The sequence below is a fragment of the Macaca mulatta genome, chromosome 19, assembly GCF_049350105.2.
Source record: "Macaca mulatta isolate MMU2019108-1 chromosome 19, T2T-MMU8v2.0, whole genome shotgun sequence".
Classification (NCBI taxonomy): domain Eukaryota; kingdom Metazoa; phylum Chordata; class Mammalia; order Primates; family Cercopithecidae; genus Macaca; species Macaca mulatta.
Genome location: NC_133424.1, coordinates 56574844 through 56597998, shown reverse-complemented (window position 1 = coordinate 56597998; position 23155 = coordinate 56574844). Strand labels below are relative to the sequence as shown.

Genomic DNA, 23155 nt, shown 5'->3' with positions numbered 1-23155 from the left:
CATAAACACTAAACCCCTCCTTGCCAGTCTTGTGCTGGGTGCAAGCACATGGTAAAGAATGGGACATAGTCCCTGCAACAAAGTAACATGCAGCCTAAGGGAGAAACAGATCAAATCTAAAAGACCTTAAGTAAAACATTCCAAATAAGGAAGCCAAATTCATAACTATTCCTTTCCAAATCTCAATGTTTCCCTCTCCCTTAGGTTTTTCACATAACTACCTTCTTCCTAGTTTCCAGGAAAGAAAACTCTGAAGTTATTTGCTTCCTTTGCTCTTCATTCATAATTACTTTATGTTAGTTACTTTTAATTTCTACTGACTAGGATTTGGTTTTGATTTTAAATAGTCAAATTCCTCCTCTACCCACCAAAAACATATGTGGGAGAAGAGTAATAGATGCAATAAGATAGGCAAAATGTTTACAAGAGTTAAAGACAAATGATGGCGGGGTTGGGGTCATTAACACTATTTTATCTATGTGTATGTTTGGGAATTTCTATAAGAAAAATTACAGAAATACCATGTGGGTGGTATGGCACCAATGAATAAATGCATTTAAAATGTTAGCAGTGGTTATCTCTAAATCCTGAGATTATGGGTTAAAGGGATGGGGTCTCGCTGTCATCCAAGCTGGAGTGCAGTGCCGTGATAGTAGCTCACTGCAGCTTCAAACTCCTGAGCTCAAGCGATCCTCCCACCTCAGCATCCCAAGTAGCTGGGACTATAGGTATGCGACACCACACCCAGCTAATTGTTTAAATATACAGCAGTGAATATGGGTAACTTTCATTTCCTTTTATACACTTCCGTATTTTCTAATCTCTCTATAATGGTCATGCATTATTTCTATAAGGAGAACATAGACTCTAAAGCCCCAGATCCAAACCTGATAGAAAAAGACTTCCACAAACCATATACAAGATTATTTTGCATGGTTCTAAGAAAAATGTACAGCGTGGAGAATATGAACACAGACTTGAGGCTTCAAATTCTTGGGTTCATATGGACGTTCTCTTAGTAACTGAACGTTTTAGGGTTCGTCTTCCCTTTTCTTCTTAGAGCATTTCCATAAGAAACCTAGTGCTTCTGAATCCTTTCTCTAACCTTTTGATATGCATGTAAATTTCGTTAGAGGCTATGTGAGCCTCTAGCCAGGTGTACAACATAGAAGTATTTGTGAAAGTTCTGAGATTTGTCCCTTTTGAATATAAATATCTGAGAAAATAACAACCCGCTGTCCCTAACACTGTAAGAGTTTAACCATGGTGCCTCTCTTTAAACTGTAAATCGGCTAGCAGATGAGGTAAGAGAAATTTTATTATCACTTCGGATAAAGTTAGTTAACTAAGACTGGATTCTCAAGTAAATTTAGAATAAATGTATAAAAGAATTTGCAGTAAATGATGAGTCCTCTTATTGAAAAATCATTAATCTTGAGAACTTATGTACAGAGTAGTCAAAAGTAAAACTGTATAAAAAGTTTAAAACTGCTTGACTGTACACATACGGCGGAATTTTTAAATAATATTTTTATTCAGATTGCCTACAATACTACACAGTGGTTGTCCTTATTCAGTAATAAGACAGCTTTCTTTTCTACATTGTGTAGAGAGGTCTATTATCTTCGTCTTTCTGTTAGAACGTAGTGGTACCTACCACATAACGCTATTTTGGACATCTAATGAATAATTCGTATAAAAGTATAAGGACCTCCTACTAATGACTCTACTTCAGAAATGAGGAGAACGGCATAAAGATTAAGATTAACTCACAAAACGTTATAACACTAGTAAGAGGCAGAGCTGCCCAGTAGGTGGGAGAGGCTGGCTGGGGAACGCCAGGAGACCCTCTAACCAAGCGACAACCGACCCAGGACGCTCCCAACCCGGGGACGCACGAACTGCTCCAAACGTGAGGCTCAGCCGAGGAGAAAGAAAACAAACTGCTCCCAACTCCAGCCTCGAAGCTGGCCACAGCTTCTCAGGCCCTCCTCCAGACGAGGCCCAGGGCCCCGGTTGCTCCCCAACGAGGTTGAGAAAACTTGGAGGGTCCCTGCGGATCCAAACACTTGTCTCCTTCAGCCCTCTTAGAGCGAAAAAGCCTTCCGGCAACTAAAGAGAAACCCTGGACCACTTCCCACAATTCCCTAGCTCGGCCATCCGAAAGCGGAAGTGCTCCAGGCTACGCGGACCCCTGACTACACTTCCCAGAATGCCCCAGGGGGAAAACGGCCATAGTTCCGCCCCTTGGAGCGGAAATACTTCCGAGTAACCTGAGCTTCCGGGTATCCTAGAAAGCCAGAGCGAATCTTAGCCAAGATTTGCAATTTAGAGTGGAAGTATCTGTCTTGGTGGTACTTACCGATTCTGTTGTTCAAGGGCCTCGGGGAAGAAGTTACGGATCGGGAGAAGGGTACCTAGTAAAACCCAAAGAGCTACACTACAGGAATAAAGATAAAAGGCAAATAGATCGTCTTCACTAGGGGACTAAAGCAAAACTTGAAATCACATTCGTACCTGAAAATAGATTAAAGTAAACCTTTTCTGTTAGTGTTTGCAGGTACCTGACATAAACAAATAAAATTTTCTAATAGAGAAAGAGACTGTCGTCCTAGGCCTCATATTCTTTCTCTAATTTTAAAATATATTAATATTGGACAAAGTACAATAGTCCTTGAAGAAAAGAACATTTTAAGATATACAAAGAAACAATTCATAATAATGAAAATTTTCTATTAACTATAACAGCCGTACATAATACAAAGCAAACTTTATAAAGAAAAATTGACAGACTCATAAGGAGAAAAACACTTATTAACAGGAGAGCTTTTAATACATAATTAGAAGGAAACACAGAAAGCCTTGAAATCATATACAGGTCCTGGAGTTAACAATGGTTCACTTAAGATTTTTCAACTTCATGATGGGGTGAAAGCAATACACATTCAGTACAGTACCTATACAACCCTTCTGTTTTTCTCTTTCAATACCTATTCAATACGTTATATGATATTCAACACTTGTTATGAAATAAGCTTCTTTTTGTTAGATAACGTTGCCCTTGGATCATCTGAGGGGAGGAGTTTGAGACCAGCCTGGCCAATATGGCGAAACCCTGTCTCTACTAAAACTATGAAAATGAGTCAGGCATGGTGGTGCGCATCGGTAATTCCAGCTACTCCGGAGGCTGAGGCAGGAGAATCGCCTGAAAGTGCGAGGCGGCTGTTGCAGGGAGCCAAGATAGAGCCATTGCACTCCAGCCTGGACAACAGAGCGACTCCCTCTCAAAACAAAACGAAACAAAAAAAATCTTGCCCAACTCGGGGCTAATGTAAATGTCGTGAGCACCTTTAAGGCAGGCTAGCCTAAGCTATGATGTTTGGTAGATTGTGTGTATTAAATGCATTTTCGACTTGGGATACTTTCAAATTACGGTTCATCCGAATGTAAGCCCATTGTAAGTTGAGGAGCATCTATCATAAAACAGGAGAAAAGCTGAACAAAAAAATAAAAACATTCATCTCAGGAATTCAGTAAACAAATATCAAAACCACAGTGGGTAGATGGAACGAAATGATCAAGATAATAGGAAATGCATGAAATAGAACACGAAATGGAATGGATCTTAAAAAGCAAAATGATCATTCTATAAATAGAACAATAAAATTGACAAAGTCCAGTGACAGTAAACAAAAAAGACAGAAATGACATATTACCAATTTCAGAAGTAAAAGGGAGCATCACTAAATATATTAAGAGAATATTATGAGGAACATTATGATGATACATTTGAGAAATATAAATTCCCACTTAAAACTAAAACATACACAACAATTAACAAAATGTTGAAAATTTGTCTCTGAGAATGAGAATGGGAAGAGATGCTGAATATCACCACTTCTAAATAAATTGTACTGAATCTTATATCTAGCAACTTGGTCAAAATAATTTTATTATTTATTTACTCCTTTCTTTCCCCTATGGAACACTTTCATTTCCTCCCCCAGCCCCATATTTTGTTTGTTGTGTTTCTCTTTGTGTGTGTTTTGTGCAAAGTGCATGTGATGTGGTTATGTGTGCACAGTTTTAGTTTATATAAGTGGTATTATGTCATAAAAATAAATGTCAAGACTTTTGAAACTCAGCAGTATGTTTTAAAGATTCATTCATGTTTCTAGCATACATTAACCTATTTTATAGGACTAATTGTCTACGCCCAAAATATTTTATCTATTTACTATTCCATGACAGAAACCTGGATTGTCAGTGGCAATAATAATGCTAGGAACATCACTATACATCTTCATAGAAATGTGTGACAATTTATTTAGGACACATATCCATAAGTGCAGTTGTTGGTTCATAGCAGTCATATACTTACACATTTACGAATAATATTAATAGCTATATTGCTCTCCTGAATGGTTAAACCATTCCACATTCTCATGAGCACTGAATAGAGTTTGTGGTGTAACCACCCATTTCCATATCATCATTTGCCATGATCAGTCATCCTATGTCTTGCCACTCGATTAAACACATACTGGTATTTCACTGTTTTAATTAAGTTTATCTGATTTCTAATAAGTTTGAGCATTTTTTCAAAATACTTTACAGCCTATTCTGTAAACTGTATATTTATGCCCTTTTCTTCGGTTATGGGTGCTATATTTTCCTTGTTCATTTGGATTATATACCATGAATATTAATACCTTATGCATTTGAGACATAGCAATACCTGATACTTGGTATTTTTTGATATTTCTTATAGAAACTTTATTGAGATATAATTGAAATACTATACAGTTTACCCATTTAAAGAGCACAATTAAATGAATTTTATTATATCCACAGAGTTGTGCAACTATCACTGCAATCAATTTTTAGGACATTTACATAATCTCAAAAAGATACCTGATACCCATTAACGGTCACTTCCAATTTTTCCCAAACTCCTCAGCCCTAGGCAATCAGTAATCTACTTTCTGTAGATATACATATTTTGAACATTTTCTGTCAGTGTACTCACACAATATGTGGTCTTTTGAAACAAACTTTCTTTATTTAGCATAACATGTTGAAGGGTCATCCATGTTGGTGCATGAATCAGTTAATCATTTCTTTTCATGGCTACATAATGTGCCATTGGATGAATACAAACATCTTATTTATTCATTAATGGATATTTTGGATTGTTTCCACATTTGGCTCTAATGAATAATGTTGCTTTCAACATTTATGTACAAGCTTATATGTAGACATAGGTTTTAATTTCTCTTGGTTGTATATCTAGGAGTGGAATGCTGAGTAATATAATAACTCTATGTTTAAACCCTTGAGAAACTGCCAGACTGTTTGCCAAATAAATTGCACCATTTTACATTCCCACCAACAATGTATGAGGGTTCCAATTTCTCCACTCTCTTGGCAACCCTTTCATTACCTGTCTTTTTTACTGCAACCAATCTGGTGGATAAGTAATATCTCATTGTGGGTTTGATTTGCATTTCCCTAATGACTTATGACATTGACCATCTTTTCATGTGCCTATTGGCCATTTGTATGTCTTCTTTTGAAAAATGTCTATTCAGATACTTTGGCCCATTGTTTAATTGGGTTATCTGTCTTTCTAAAGTGTTGAATTGCAAGTGTTCTTTATACATTCTAGCTACAAGTCCCTTATCAGATATATGATTTATAAATATATTCACCCATTATGTTGGTGTCTTCAGTTTCTTGATGGTATCCATTGATGCACAAAAGTTTTTCATTTTGATAAGTTCCAATTCATTCATTTATATTTTGTTGTTCCTTGAGCTTTTGATGTCATATCTAAGAAACCATTGCCTATTTCAAGGTCATGAAGATTCATACCTATGATTTCATCTAGTTGCTTATAGTTTTAGCTCTTACATTTAGGCCTTTTACCCACTTTAATTTTTGTATATGATGTAAAGTATGGGGTCCAGCTTCGCTCTTTTTCATGTGCACATCCAATTTTCTCAGCACCATTCACCATTTGTTGAAGAGACTGTTCTTTTTTCATTGAATTGTCTTGGCACCTGTACTTGATTTTAATATTCACATGCTGTGTCTCACATTGAATAAACATCCTTAATTTTGAGGAAAGAAATTTGATAAGCATTTTCCTTAATTTCTGTGCTTTTGAAATTCCTAGGTTTCAAGAATATTCTCCTACATTAAAAAAATTAACTTTCTAAATTTACCTTTGCTATTTATGCCCTTTAATCCTTCTGAAGTCTATCTATGTAAATATTATTAGGTAAGGATCTGCTTTTATTTTCCTGCATATACAAAAAAAAACCTTAAAAAGAATTATAATAATCATATTCATGGATAGACAATTTAATATTTTAAACATGTCAATATTCTTCCCCAAAGTAATCCATCATATCAATGCAAACCCAATAAAAATACTAGAATTTTTCTGGAAATTGGTACAAATATTAAAAAATTTGGAGTAAAATCTGAGAACTAAGAATAGTCAGGATAATGTGAAAGAATAACAAAATGGAAGACTTACTTTATGAGATATTAAATCATATTATAAAGCTACAATATCAGTGTGGCATTTGCTTAAAGATATATAAAGGAAGAGAATAGAGTGTAGATCAAAGTAAATACTGTCATTTCATTTGTGAAAAGGATATGCTGCTGTACACATTTTAAAAGTTCTTTTTAATATGTGCTTCTGGCCAGGCGCGGTGGCTCACGCCTGTAATCCCAGCACTTTGGGAGGCCAAGGTGGGCAGATCACGAGATCAGGAGATCGAGACCATCCTGGTGAACACGGTGAAACCCCGTCTCTACTAAAAATACAAAAAATTAGCCAAGCGTGGTGGCAGGCGCCTGTAGTCACAGCTACTTGGGGGGCTGACGCAGGAGAATGGCGTGAACCCGGGAGGGGGAGCCTGCAGTGAGCCTGGGGGACAGAGCGAGATTCTGTCTCAATAAAATAAAATAAAATAATATGTGCTTCTTCATCAATTAGATACCCACATGAGAAAATATATATTCGTCTGTACTTCACAGAATTCACAAATACAACTTTCAGAAAAACTGTAGATCTAATTTTGGAAAGTAAAGCAATGACACTGAGGGAAACAAAAGAACCTGTTTGTTGCCTTGAAGTAGAAAAAATTATTATATGAGACCAAAATAATCCACAATTTTTAAAAAATTAGTTGACTTAGACTATTTTAAAAATGAAGAATTTCTCTTAATTAAGGCAGCAATGAGAAAATGAAAAGGTAATTCTCAAATTGAGAAAATTTGTAAACCATGTATGTGACAAAAGATTCATATCCTGAGCATATAAAGAATACGTAAATCCTAAAATCTATAAGAAAAAGTCAGGCAAACAGATAAGAAAAATGTAAAAATAACTGAACAGATAGTTCAGAAAAGATGACAAAAATACTCAAAAATCAAATAAAAAGATACTCAAGTTCCTGAGTCATCAAAGAAACTCAAAATATTGTGAGAACTCCACTACATTCCAACCAGAAAGGTTAAAATTAAGAATTAGGCAGATCACGAGGTCAGGAGATCGAGACCATCCTGGCTAACATGGTGAAACCCCATCTCTACTAAAAATACAAAAAAATTAGCCGGGCGTGGTGGCAGGCACCTCTAGTCTCAGCTACTCGGGAGGCTGAGGCAGGAGAATGGCGTGAACCCGGGAGGCGGATCTTGCAGTGAGCCGAGATCGCGCCACTGCACTCCAGCCTGGGCAACAGAGCAAGACTCTGTCTCAAAAAAAAAAAAAAAAAAAAAAATTAGGAATTAGTCAAAGAAAGGTTGACAAAAATGCAAATACTTGGATTGTGTAGGAGTGTAGTTTTATACAACCACTTTGCAATAAAGTTTTGCAGTAATTACTGAAGCTGAGTAGTTTTAATGCTACTACTAAAACTTTTAGTGCTATTACTAAAACTGTCGTATAACCCTTAGATCCATGCTTATATATATATATTATCAATAGAAGGAGATTCATATGTTCAGCAAAAGACATGTCTTTTTATGTTTATACAAACACTATTTTATTTTAATCATTTTTTATTTATGTATCTTTTTTTTTTTTAGATGAAACCTTGCACTGTCGCCCAGGCTGGAGTGCAGTGGTGCGATCTCAGCTCACTGCAACTTCTGTCTCCCGCGTTCAAGCAATTCTCCTGCCTCAGCCTCCTGAGTAGCTAGAATTATAGGCACATGCCACCAAGTCAAGCTAATTTTTGTATTTTTGCTAGAGATGGGGTTTCACCATGTTGGCCAGGATGATCCGGAACTCCTAAATTTGTGATCCAAACACTTGTGATCCGCCCACCTCGGCCTCCCAAAGCTCTGGGATTACAGGCATGAGCCACTGCGCCCAGCCTACAAGCACTGATTTTAATAACCAAGGACAAGAAACTACACAAAATCTATCAACAATTAAATGAATTAATAAGTTATGTGATATTTATACATTAAAATAATACACATTAATGAGAGTAAACCAGTTACATTCACTTCCAACAGTATGGATAAATGTCATGGACATAATGTGGACAAATAAAGAAAACACAAAATTGTACGTATTTTATTATTCTATTTATATGAAGTATAAAAAACAGCAAAGTAAATCTATGCTATTATAAATCAGAATAGTGCCTACCTTCAGAGAAAAGTAGGGATTTGAATTGGGCATGAACGTTTTTAGGGTGATGTGCTAATGCACGTCCTCTTAGAAATAAAAATGCAGCCAGGTGAAGTGGCTCACGCCTGTAATCCCAGCGCTTTTGGAGGCCGAGGTGGGCGGGATCATCTGAGGTCGGGAGTTCCAGACCACCCTGACCAACATGGAGAAACCCCATCTCTACGAAAAATACAAAATTAGCCGGGCGTGGTGGTACATGTCTGTAATCCCAGATACTCAGTAGGCAGAGGTAGGAGAATCGCTTGAACATGGGTGGCCGAGTTTGTGGTGAGCCGAGACCTCGCCATTGCACTCCAGCCTGGGCAACAAGAATGAAACTCCATCTCAAAAAAAAAAAAAAAAGAAAGAAAGAAAGAAAAAGAAAAAAAAATGCAAAGGCAGGATTAGTTGTGTCAGAATTTTATTAGGGGAAATGACCGTGAGAGAAAACAGGAGAGAAGCTGGAAGAATTAATTGCCAGACCACAACGTAAATCTAACACTGAGTAAAGAACAAAAGGCAGCCTAGGGAACAAAGTGAGACTCTGTCTCTACAAAAAAATACAAAAACTAACTGGGTGTGGTAGCACGTGCCTGTAGTCCCTGCTACTTGGGAGGCAGAGGCTGGAGGATCACTTGAGCGGGGGAGGCAGAGGTTGCAGTGAGCCAAGATTGTGCTATTGCACTTCAGCCTGGGTGACAGAGTGAGACCCTGTCTCAACAACAACAACAACAACAACAACAAAGGAAGATTGGATACAATCATTCTGGACTTCCATACAGCCTAAGAAAAGTTACATTAGGCTGGGTGCAGTGGCTTACACCTGTAACCCCAGGAATTTGGGAGGCTGAGGCGGATAGATCACCTGAGGTCACGAATTCAAGACCAATCTGGCCAACATGCTGAAACCCTGTCTCTACTAAAAATACAAAGATTAGCTGGGTGTGGTGGTGTGCCTGTAATCCCAGCTACTCAGGAGGCTGAGGCAGGAGAATCCTTTGAACCCCGGAGACGGGGGTTGCAGTGAGCTGATACCACGCCACTGCACTCCAGCCTGCGTGACAGAGTGAGACTAAATCTCAAACAAAAGAAAGAAAAGTTACATTAAAGAAAAAGCCATTAAAGTCAGGTATTCACAATCTTATCTACCCAACAGAGAAGATCCATGTCTCCCTGAACAGGTCTACCTTAAAATCCTTACTGCTCTCAGACATTGATTGGGAGCAGCAGCCCCCAGAAAATCTGGTCTTGGTTCTAACACAGGATTTACCTCAAAACACAACAATAGGGGTCTTTGGTTACTTGCATTAAAATATTTGTGAAGTACATTTTCATGGCTACCACATGCTGGTTATGTGCAGTTTCTTGATACAGATGCTGGTATTTTGAGTGTGTTGAAAATTAAACAATCATGACACATATGACATATACATTTTTCTACATCTATTTATACTTCAATGAAAATTTAAAATACGTGGTGCTATTCATATACTGGAAAATTCAATGTTATAAAGCTATCAGTGCTCCTTTGAATAATCTATATATTTAATAAAATTCTTAGCAATTTTTTGGTGAAAACTAGCAAGCTGAGTCTAAAATCTGTAAAGAAAAGCAACAGTCAAGAATAACCAAAGCATCAAAAGAGAATAGAAAGAGGTAGGTTTATGCAATAAGACATCAAGACTTTTTATGTATTTGTAGTAATTAAAACAGTGTGTTATATATGCAATATGAATAGACTAACGGAAGATAACAGAAAGTTCAGAAACAGATTTACATATATCTAGTCATTTGGTATTTGACAAAGATAATAACTGAAATAGAGAAATCTCTTAAGAAGTGAGGATAGGTCCTTTGTATATTCTTCAATGGAAAAATAATTCATCTTGACCTTTAGCATGTCTCATATGTAAATATCAATATGAGATGGAATATGGATCTTAAAGAATTTTTTAAAATAGCTACTAAAATATATTTGTGGGCTTCTCTAATGTTGGCAAAGATTTTTTAAAGCACCAACTGAAAAATACAATAGAGAAACTTAAAATGAGAATGGTTGTTCACCAAGTGTACCACAAGGAAAGTGAAAATGCTGGCCACAGTTGAAAAGATAATCACAATACACACACACATGTCAAAAGGCTTATAAGCAGAATATAAATAAATCCTATAAATACAAGAATAAAACTGACAACCAAATAGACAAATCAACAAATCACTTGACTAAGTAAGCACTATACAAAGAAGAATATACAAATGTACAACAAGGCTTCAGATACATGCTCTGTTTGCTCAACTTCATTAGTCATTACAGCAGTATAAATTAAACCCTCAATGAGACAACTCTATCGACACACCAGAATGACTAATTTAGACTCATATCTAACTGACATGTTATATCTTTTGACCAATATGTCCCAATCCCTCCACTCCAATCCCTGGAGTTGGAGTAGCTACTCTAGTGCCCCTAGAGTAGCATTATACTCTATTTCTTTTAAAATGTTAGAATGATGAATTTAAAAAATAATTTTAAAACAATTTACATCTGACAACACCAAGCATTGGCAAGGACATGAAGCATATGGAACTCTACCACAGTCCTTGTAAAAATGTAAATTGGTACAATCACTTTGGAAAATGTTTCACAGTATCTGCTAGAGATAAATTTATGCATTCTCCATGACACAGAAATTCCACTTCTAGCAAGCAGAAACACACACACACACACACACACACACACACCCAAAATATATACAAGATTTCACCCATGGGATGTAGTGTGCCTATACTTGCCCTACAGTAACAAAGTAAGTAAACAATTGCTATAAAACAGCAGCATAGTTCAATCTCACAAACATAATGTTGAGCAAAACAGAGGCACAAAAGGATATATACAGTATGATTTCATATATATAAAGATATACAAAAGGAAAAGTAGTCAACAACGATAGAAGTTAGGAAAGTGATTATGGTTGAGAGAGAGGGGTAGTGTCTGAAAAGGAGCAGAAATGGTTCAATATCAGTCAGGGTTCAATCAGGAAAGTGGAATCACTAGGATTTTAGGGACAAGGACATTTTAAAGTAGGAATTAGGTACACAAACATGGGAAGACAAATCAGAGATGGTAGGACTCTGAGAATTGAGGCATGTCCCACTACTGAAATGGAACTGTTAACAGGAATCATGGTAAGTTTAGTGAATTCTATGAACATGAGCCCAATAAACGCAATTCATTTTTTGAAAAATGACTGCCCTGGTCACAAGCAATGCTGGGTGGAATTCCATAGGAGAGAATAAAACATTTTGTAAAGTCCACAGGTGATGCTTTTATCAGAAGCACTGGAACAGGAAAGGCAAATTCCTATCTAGAGTAATTGTTTTTTCCATTGAAAACAAAGTGCTGTCTCCTTCATGATGAAAGTGGTTCGGTGTAATCAAATTCCAGCAGGAGATTGGTAGTCCCCTTTGAAGAACAGTGCCTATCTGAAGTCCAGTGTTAGTCTGTATTTTTGATAGATTGGCCATATAAATGTGATTGTAGCCAGATTGGATTCAGTGAATGGAATTTCATAGTACTGAACTAATAAGCTCCATTTCCTCCACCATGACTACACTGTTCATGCACCCACTGAGAATGGACATGGTTGGCTAGAGAAAAATCTTGAAGAACATTCACAGAATGTACCATCTTGATCACCTGATTTTTAAGCTCATCTTCTTGTGAGGTTGCTCATTATTGACAATTAAATAGGACACAAGTAATTTTATACTCTGCTCATTAAAAGTAGTCCACTCACACACCATTGTCAATTTGCCTTGTCACCAATTATCAATCATGCTTATTTGAAGTCCATGACCATCTAGCAAAACTATTCGTTCCCCTGGCATCTTTCCTTCTGGGGGAAAAAAAAAAAAAAAAAAAAACTGAAGTACACTACTCAAAATTCTAACAAATGGGAATATTTTCTTTTACCACTCTCCTTTGGGGCCACCACAGCATGAGGCTACAGTGTGCCAGTTGTCCAGGTTTAGGTGATGCTAGAATATTATGAAGAATTACCTATAAACCAGGTCCACATGTTTCTTTCATTCAACTGATTATAGCAAGCTCCCCATGAAGTCAAATGTATGGACTAAAAGACTGGTGTCACTATAGCAGGACAAATGGAACCAGGGAAGGTCATGAAAAGAAGGTTCTCATGCACATATGCCTGATAAGAGGAACTTTTGCACAAAAGACTGAAAAAATCACAATCTTGCACAAAGGCCACCACAACCTTACACACACAAAAATACTTTGGTTAGGACAGCTGCCCAGCAACTGGCTGTCCAACCTTGAACTACTACCACCTTTGTTACTGATCCTAGCAGTCAAAGATAATTGTTTCAAACAACTCATGTAACCCTCCTCATTTCTCCTTTAAAAGTCCTTGTCTTTCTTTACCTCCCTGAATACACCCACTATATTCCCATTGCAATACTCATTCCTGAATAAATACAATTTTCTTTTAGACATCTTCTCTCTGTGTCTGCTATTTAGGTTGACATAAAGTTTGTGTCAAGAAGTGAGACTGAAGTCAGCTGACCTCAAATGGGCCAGCATCTCCTGGAGCCTAGTGAGATACCAACGTTGACCCCTTTTGAGCCCATGCTTCTATGGCCTTCCTTTTCTGCTCTAGTGAATCTTCGCTTAGATTCTCAGATGTCCTTTGTTCGGTAAGTTCTTTTGACTTTATTCAGGATCTGGGTTTGGCTATAAGGCCACCTTAAATTAATGACCTTGCAACGCTTGTGGGACTACAAAAGACTTTTTGTCTTTTCTGGAAAGCCTCTTCTGGTATAAGGCCAAGTGTTCTTTTGGAGACTACTCTGGTTCCTACAGAACTTACGTTCTGTGAGGCATGTATTTTCTAGTGAATTTGCTTTGGTTTTTCTGCAAACATGGTTTTATATTTTGTTTGCTCTGCAAGCCTGGCTTAAAATTTTTGTGAGCACGCTTCATTTGGTTTCATGTCAGTTTGGTTACATGCAACTGTAAATAATTTGGCTCTTTTATTTGTTTTCCCTGCTTGTTTCTGAACATCTTCCAAGAGAAAAAATAAACATTCTAAATGGCACAGTATATTACTGTTTTAATGTATCATGACTAAAATTTTAAAGGGAAAATATCTTTTTGTGTTGTCTGTATGTTCTTGTGTCTATATCTTATATGTATATAATATTTTCTACCAAAATATATGAAAGAGCTCTATTTAATTGACTTAAAGAAAAAATTTAAGCATTTAAGTAATTTATCAGAAAAATAGTAGTTAACCCACATTTTAAAAATTTCATATGACTTGGGTAAATCTTTGGTAAATAAACTGATTCTAGTGGACAATTAAAGCCACTAGGACCAGGCATGGTGGCTTGTGCCTGTAATCCCAGCCAGTTGGGAGGCTGAGATGAGAGAAACACATGAAACCAGGATTTTCATACCAGCCTGGGCAACATAACAAGACCCTATCTCTAAAAATATTTCTTTAGAAATTAGCCAGGTGTGGTGATGCACGCCTGTCTCCCCAGCTACTCAGGAGGCTGCGGTAAGAGGATCACTTTGCCCAGGAGTTCAAGGCTGTCGTGAGCTATGATTGCACCACTGCACTCCAGCCTGGGCAACAGAGTGAGACCTTGTATCTAAACAAAAACAACAACAACAAAATAAGAATAATAATAAATGCCACTAGGAAGGTCACTGCCATCTATGAGGGACTCCAGTCTCCAAAGAAAACATCTCCCATGTAAGGATAAAACGGTCACAGACAAGGAAGATTACCACTGAGGCACCAGCCAGTCTCAAGAAAATTTCTGTGCAACCGGGGACACACACACACAAAAAAAGTTAGACAACTTTGACCAAGGTTAGATAACTAGGACAAAGGCCATCTGCCAAGTATAAAAAGATGAATTCTGTGCCAGGTACACTTGTTACGCTTTTGACAAAATTTATGGACTTTTCTTTGCTCTTGAGAGACTGATAAGAAATGCAATGGGATCTTCAACTTCTAAAGAATGCCAAGCCCTCTGGTGCTTGAGGCAGCTATACATTTGAAATGTATCATCCTTTCTCATGCACATTTAAAAAATAATTGGCAAATTACACTAAGGATAATGTATGGCCGTTATGGGAATTATTTAAACTCTCTAAGCTTGTTTCCTTAGAGCTGAATTAAGAGAATGCAACTGTAGGATTAACATGTAGGGGCTTCTAAGTTATCTCTCTTTTTTTCTCTGCTTGCTCTGAATCTGCTGACTTGTTTGCTTGTATTAAATTTGTTAATAAATTCAAGGATTCTTGGAAGTTTATTTTTCTAGCCAATCCTAACTGAAATGTAAATATCCAGAAGTTAACTAAAACAACTCATTTGAAATTGAAGAGGAAAAAAGGGTAAAATATTTTTCAAAAACTAAAACGCTATAAAAACAGCTTTACCCAAAATCTGGTCCACTTCCCTCGTAAGATTACCTATCAAAGGCAAAAAAAAAAAAAAAAAAAAAAAAAAAAAAAAAATTGCAAGATGAACAACTGATCTTAACTTGTCCCATTTTTTCAGAAATATAATTTGGATCCAACTGTCCTTTTTTATATACTAGTGAGTTTATATTAGTATATTTTACTGTTTCTTTTTTTTTTTTTTTTTTTTTTTTTTTTTTTGAGACGGAGTCTCGCTCTGTCGCCCGAGCTGGAGTGCAGTGGCCAGATCTCAGCTCACTGCAAGCTCCGCCTCCCGGGTTTACGCCATTCTCCTGCCTCAGCCTCCCGAGTAGCTGGGACTACAGGCACCCGCCACCTCGCCCGGCTAGTTTTTTGTATTTTTTAGTAGAGACGGGGTTTCACGGTGTTTGCCAGGATGGTCTCGATCTCCTGACCTCGTGATCCGCCCGTCTCGGCCTCCCAAAGTGCTGGGATTACAGGCTTGAGCCACCGCGCCCGGCCTATTTTACTGTTTCTTGACTACAATTTTACAGTGACAAGCTATAAGATCTTTTTGTGTTTCTGTATGTTTCTGGGTCTGTGTTATATATACATAGTATTTTTCTACAGAAATATATAAAAGCTCTATGTAATTGATGTAAAGAAAAAAATAAGCAATTTATCAGAAAAATAGTAAATAACTATTTACTAAAAATAGTAATAAACCCAACTTTTTAAAATTTGTGTGACTTAGGTAAATCTTTGGTAAATAAACTGATTTTAAAATCGTTGGTAAAATAGTGAGGTCTTCAGAATTGCTAGCATACATTTTGCCTGGATATATTTGTCAGATAGTTTTATATTTTTCTCTGATAGATATTTTATGCTATCAGGTTTGACACAAATGTCATATAACTATAAATCCAGCTTAAGAGTAAAATGGTCTCTGCTTATGTACTTCTTTGATGAATAACACTAGTTTAATATTGTTGATTTAATGAAGACAGCTGTGTCTTCTGAGTTACTAGCAAAATACCTATGTATTTTACTTTAAGGTTCTTATTTAGGTGAACATCTAACATTCACATGCTGTAAAAATGGTTAACAAGGTAATAACTTGAAGTAATGACAAGCTCTGTTTAATATTTCAGTTTTCATAAGCAATCTGTTAAAAATAAGTGAATTTGGTGAATTTAAATGGGATATACATTTATAAACCAACTTTTCATGTAATTTAAAATCCTAAAGATATGATATGTTAAATTAGATAACAGATATTCATTAAATACCTAGATCATTTCAAATTAAGTTAAAATACTAAAACATTAATTCCTAAACATAAGTTTAAGGTATATATATATTGGGCATCTTCTTTTTCTATGGTTCAGAGAAACTAAAATATCTTGATCTGTTAATAAACACGAAAAAATTGGGCTGGGTGTAGTGGCTTATGCCTGCAATTACAATACTTTGGGAGGCTGAGGCAGGAGAATCACTTGAACTTAGGAGTTCAAGATCAGCCTGGGCACACAGTAAGACCCTGTCTCAAAAAATTAAATAAATAAACAAATAAATAATAAACATGAAAAAACTATGTTATGGGGAAACATGTTTCTGAAAATTATAAAATAGTTCTCACCTACAAGATGCTGATACAAAACAGTTCAAAGTTTGCTTACTTTCTAGGTTTTTCAATAGGAACTAAAGTTATCAAAAGTTAAAAATTCCAGCATATATATAATTATGCATAAAAAGTGTACTAGAAAACAGGGTTTTTCATCAGAGAAATTATACAAAAGGTATAAAATGTTGTTTTTTATTGCAAAAAATAATTTTGTCTAATTCAGAGGTAATTTAAAGCTTGTTTTAAAACATAGATTTTAAAAATACTATAGAATCAAGGCAGAAAAGAACCAGTCAGCAGGAGAGAGATATATGAAAAACATTATATGTAAAAGGATAAATTTTTTTGTTAGGAATTTAATAGAGAATTAATAGAGAAAGAGAATTTCTTTTCAAAAGAAAAAATTTATTTTCAGGTAAGATGAATCTTATGGAAAAAATTTGTGTTTAATCAAGTTGCCTATAGTTAAAAGGGAATTATTCATAGGTTTTATCAAAAATTGAGTATTAATACCGTGATACACAACCAGAATCTAGTCATCCATGTTTAAAGCAATAAGGTTTTCTTGAAGTATTTACCTGATTTTAGTTAAAAAAAATCTGCAAGAGGTTTTGATATTCTGAAATGTTTCTTTAAATTTTCAATCATCTTCTGAACTGCAGCTTTTTCCTGTTTTACACTTTCCACTTAATTTCCCTTATTCCAGCCTCAGAATACTATCTCCTTCACTTAAAAATAGTACTTTAGTTTCTCAAAAAAACTTTCCTTTTGAAGCTTTTCAAATTCATATCTCAGTTTGACTTTGCTGTATCTCATTGCACATGATTTGATGAGAAACATGCTTCATGTTGTCTTTATTAGATTTTTGATTACTTAGGTGCTCTGAAAGAATTAAGGTTTGTTTTTTTTTTTTACATCTATGGAATGTTCTGTATCTGCTTTTGGAAGCTTTTTTCACTCTGATTAAGTGAACGACGAAAATCATGCATCATTGCCTTCAGTTCTTCCTTGTCTCCTTAGGGATGATAACCCTCTCCCTCAACTTTGGTGTCAGCTCCTGTAACCTCTTCTCTCTCTCTCTCTCTCTATGGCTCTCTCTCCAGTTCTGACTCTGCTATTGTGGCCTAACACTAAAAATGTTTGTCTTTTAAGGCCTAGGAGAATCTAGGGGAATATTATTTTCTTCCAGTATAACTTGATTCTGTAATTTTGTCTTTTCTTGATGTGTCTGAATTGCTGTTTAACCAATAAATTCCACATTCTTTTACTTTTTCTAAGAGCCACATATCCCCCTGCTCAAGGTACTTATCTTTTCTATAATATGGTACACTCATAACCTTGGATACACACTTTTCCAGTGTTTAGTTGAATTCAAGTACCTTTTCATCAGGCTCAACTTCCAGGTTTTTGAAATGGGTTTCCCATAGGGAGAAGCAATCACAAGGGGTTTTTAAATATGTAGAAGGTTTTCATCTTTTGGTAACTGGCCTAGGAAATAAAGATTTTTTGTTTTATCAAAATAATTTCTCATGCTTCATGTTGTCTTTATTAGGTTTTTTATTACTCAGGAGCTTTGAAAGAATTAAGGTTTTTTTTTTTTTTTTTAATCCATGTAATGTTCTGTATTTGCTTTTGGAATCTCTTTTCACTCTGATTAAGTGAATGACTATTATTCCACAATAATCTGTGATTCTGTTTTAATTAAATGTTTTAACCATTTTGACATTTTGGCAGGTCTCTCCAGGATCAAAGTTCTAAATTAAGTCTTTTTGACCTATTTTTTTTTTTTTTTTTTTTTTTTTTGAGAGGGAGTCCCGCTCTGTCACCCAGGCTGGAGTGCAGTGGCCGGATCTCAGCTCACTGCAAGCTCCGCCTCCCGGATTCATGCCATTCTCCTGCCTCAGCCTTCCAAGCAGCTGGGACTACAGGCACTCGCCACCTCGCCCGGCTAGTTTTTTGTATTTTTTAGTAGAGACGGGGTTTCACCGTGTTAGCCAGGATGGTCTCGATCTCCTGACCTCGTGATCCACCCGTCTCGGCCTCCCAAAGTGCTGGGATTACAGGCTTGAGCCACCGCGCCCGGCCACTTGACCTATAATTAACTGAGAGATTTTCCAGTTGGGCCCCTGGAGAACCTTAAAGGAGGTATCATCTTGTAGAGATGTTAATTTGGCTTATTTAATTAATTGTATGGGAATCAATGTCAAGTAATAAAGTGATGCTAAATTTTCTTTAAGTTACATGGATATGTTATTGATGTATGTTAAATATTATGTGAAATTTATAAAGGTGTGATGGTCCTGATATAATGCTGTCAACCACGATTCTGGTTGTTACCTTAAAATGCTAAATACAATAGAAATAATTGAATTTCCTTCTCAATTGCTGAACTCCCATCAGATTTTTAATGATGGTCATTTTAAGTCTTTGACATCTACAGTTTTGATTTTTCTCTAAAGGTATCTGCAACCAGATTCATGGAAAAGACTCTAATAAGTACTCTTAAATATAAATTTCTAATAACTTCAAGATTAATGAACTAAATAAAACTTTTCACAACTGCACTGAAGAAATTGATGAATTTGTGAAACTGCTAATCAAGATCAAGCATAACAAAAACTAATTACATGAAACTGAATAACTGATAATGTTTTATAACTTTAATTTAAACATCGTTGGTTTTTTACTGAAATGTTTTGTCTTCCAAGTTTAAGGAAACATTTTTTCTTAAGCTATATATAGTTTACAACAATTTGGTAAGATATACTTTTGTGAACAAAGGTGGAAATATTTATTTTTTTCTCTCTATTTGGTCCCTTCAAAATCTGGAAATGATTTGTGTTTTTTAAATGACAATATAATTATTTGCATACATATGAATCTGTACCTCCTTGTAACATGATACAATTAAAAACATTGGTTGTATTACCAAGGTTTTGACTGGAATGCCATATTTAAATTTTTATTGGTACTGCAAACAAAGTCTGAAGTCTGCCTTTGTTTGGCTTTCTAGACTCAAGGGGTTTTAAAATCTGAGATTCTTATATTGTCAATTTACTACTCTTGCTGTCTTATGTAAATTATTAGGTTAAATAATAAACTTTAAAAAACTAAAATAATAAAACTAATAAAATAATACTAGAAACTAAAATAATAAAAAAACTAAACTTATTTATAAACAAATCAATCTTACCGTAATTATCTTTGGTAGAAATTAGGATAACTATACAGAGACAAAATTATGTTTCTAGAAAAGGACTATAATACATCTGTTATTAGACTGTAGTTCTGTGCATTGTCTTTGAGTTTTTATTATCTACCTGTAGACGAGACTGGATCCTAAGTTATTCTAGGTTCCCTAATCCAATTTTCTCCCATGTTATTACTAAGAATGGGAACTACTCTTTCCTAAAGCCTGGTAAGCTGAAGCTAGAAAACTTGATGTAAACTTTAAGAAACAAGCCTCATGCCTAATTTGTGGGTCATGTAGAAAGTTCACCAAACCACCCAATGCTATAACCAGAGATATTCAAACTACAAACCAGGATGAGAAGTTGATGTCTTTATGTTGTGGACAGTTTTCTCAAGATGTCAGAACAATCTTTATCATAATGAGACTGTTGCTCCTCTTAGTTTGTTCTTGCCTATGCCTAACTTTTTCACTGGGCACAATAACGGTGTAATTAAAATTTCACAATTAGCAGCTTATGTGGACAATTTGACAAAATGTTAGATCTGTTATGCCAACCTTAGATCTTTACATGCATGACCAAAGAATCCTTTAGTCCAACTTTAAAAATATTCCTAATACAACTGTCACTCACTCTATGCTTTTAATTCAACCCAGTCATAAGATATCTGGTGACAAAATTTTTCTATATTATCTATTGGTTAAATAAGGTAGTGTTTATGCTATTGCTAGGACTACATGCTGTACCTGGACAAATTCCTCCGGGGAAGTTGAGACCCAAATACACAAAATAAGAAAACAGGCACACAGTTACATTAGGTCTCACCTAATTCCCAATGGTCATTCGATTGATTCAGTTGCTTGCCTTTAAGCCCAGGTTCAAGGCTCGAAACCATTATGCAAACTGGGATGATCATAAATTTTACTTTGTATCTTTCTTTTTAAACTTTGTACCTGTTGCCTGTCAAATTTCTGTGGAAGTACAACTCCTAACACAGTAATGCTGACCCACAGCTTTGAAATAATAGTCAACACCTACAGAACAAACAAAATTGAACTTAACAATGGACTCCAGGTAGACCTAGCCTAAGAGCCACTCCCTCCAAACCTCCATTGTTGCTCAAATGTCATGACCTTACACAAACAAAACTACTTCCATGAAGACATCTGCCCAGGAACTGGCTGTCCAACCTTGGACTGATATCACTGCTGTTATTGATCCCTGTGGTCAAGAAAAATTGTTTTAAAGCAACTTATGTGGCCCTTTTCATTTTTCCTTATAAAACTCTTGTCTTCATGTACCTCCCTGAATATACCCACTGTATTCCCATTGAAATGTTCATTCCTGAATAAATGTAATTTAATTTTAGAGAGCCTCTTTCTCTTTTACTTAGATTGAAATTTATATCAGACAAAATAGACTTACGACAAAAACTGTCACAAGAGACAGAGACAAAGAAGGATATCATATAATGATTAAAAGTTCAACTCACTAGGAAGATACAACAATGACAGTTGTTGCTCGGTATTCACAGGGCATTAGTTCCAGGACACTCTGTGGATACCAAAATCCATGGATACTCAGATCCTGTACACAAAATGGCACAATATTTGCATATAGCCTATGCACATCCTCTCATATGCTTTAAATCATCTCTGGGCTATTTATCCTAATAAAATGTTAATACCATGCAAATAGTCATTATATTGCATTGTTTAGGGAATAATCACCCAAAAAAGGTTGTACATATTCAGTACAAACGCAGCTGTCCATTTCTTTTCAAATATTTTTGATCCAAGATTAGTTGAATCTGTGGCTGCAGAACATGCAGATACAGAGGGCTATGTAAATATATATGCACCTAACATTAGGGTGCCCAAATATATAAAACAAACATTGACAGAACTGAATGGGGAATAAACACAATAATAGTAGGATACTATTATAGCAACACAATGATAGTAGGATACTTTAATATCCCACTTTCAATTATGGATAGAACCAGACAGAAGATCAATGAGAAAACGAAGGACTTGAACAACACTACAGACCAATTGGATCTAACAGATATATACAGAACACTTCACCTAACAACAGCAAAATGCACATTCTTTTCAAGTGCACATGAAACATTCTCTAAGACAGACCATGTTAGGCTACATTACAAGTCTTAATAAATTTAGGAAGACTGAAATTATACCAAGTATCTTCTCTGACCATACTGGAATAAAACTACAAATTAATAGTAGGAGGAAAACAAGAAATTCCACAAATATGTGGACATTAAACAATGCATGCTTAAACAACCAATGGGCCAAAGAATAAATCATACAGGAATTTAGAAAACATCAGGAGGCAAATAAAAACAGAGATACACATTTCAAAACTTATGAGATGCAGTGAAAGCAATCCAAATAGGGAAGTTTATAGTGGTAAACACTTACCTTTAAAAACAAGAAATATCTCAAATCGACAACCTAACCTTATACTTTAAGGAAATAGGAAAAGAAGAACAAGCAAACCAAGAGTCAGCAGAAGGAATAAAATAGTAAAGATTAGAGCAGAAAATAGAGAAAAAGAAATAACATTTAAAAAGGAAACTAAAGAGTCTGTTTCGAAAAGATTAACACGATTGACAAATTAATTAGTAAAAATAATTAAAATTAATTTCTTAGCTAGATTAAGAAAAAGAGAGAGAAGACTCAAACATTTAAAATTAGAAATGAAAGAGGAGACATTATGATTGATGTCATGGAAATCAAAAAGTATAAGAGACTACTATGAAGAAGAATACAGCAACAGATTGGATAACCTAGAAGAAATGGATAAACTCCTAGGAATATGCAACCTATCAAGACTTAATCATGAAGAAACTTTAAGAAAACAACCGAACAGTTGTATAACTAGTGAGGCATTGGACGTAGTCATCAGAAGCCTCCCAAGAAAGAAAACTCTAGGACCACATGGATTCACTGTAGAATTCTACCAAATATTTAAAGAAGAATCAACACACAAATTCTTCTTAGACTCTTCCAAAGATTTGAAGAGGAAGGAACACTCTCAAAACTCATTCTGTGTGGTCAGCATTAGCCTGATAAGAAAGCAAAGACACACAATAAAATAAACTGTAGATCAATATGTCTGATAAATATTGATGCAAAAATCCTAAACAAAGCACTAGCAAACTA

The 23155-nt window shown here is 35.6% G+C and overlaps 1 long non-coding RNA gene across 1 annotated transcript; it reads left to right on the top strand.

Annotated features, from left to right (window-relative positions):
• The first annotated feature begins 7824 nt into the window (after positions 1 to 7824).
• On the top strand, positions 7825 to 14970 carry LOC144337582 (uncharacterized). Its single transcript, XR_013410799.1, has 2 exons — positions 7825 to 8136; positions 9764 to 14970. It is a non-coding gene; the product is annotated as an uncharacterized LOC144337582 (long non-coding RNA).
• The last annotated feature ends 8185 nt before the right edge of the window (positions 14971 to 23155 follow it).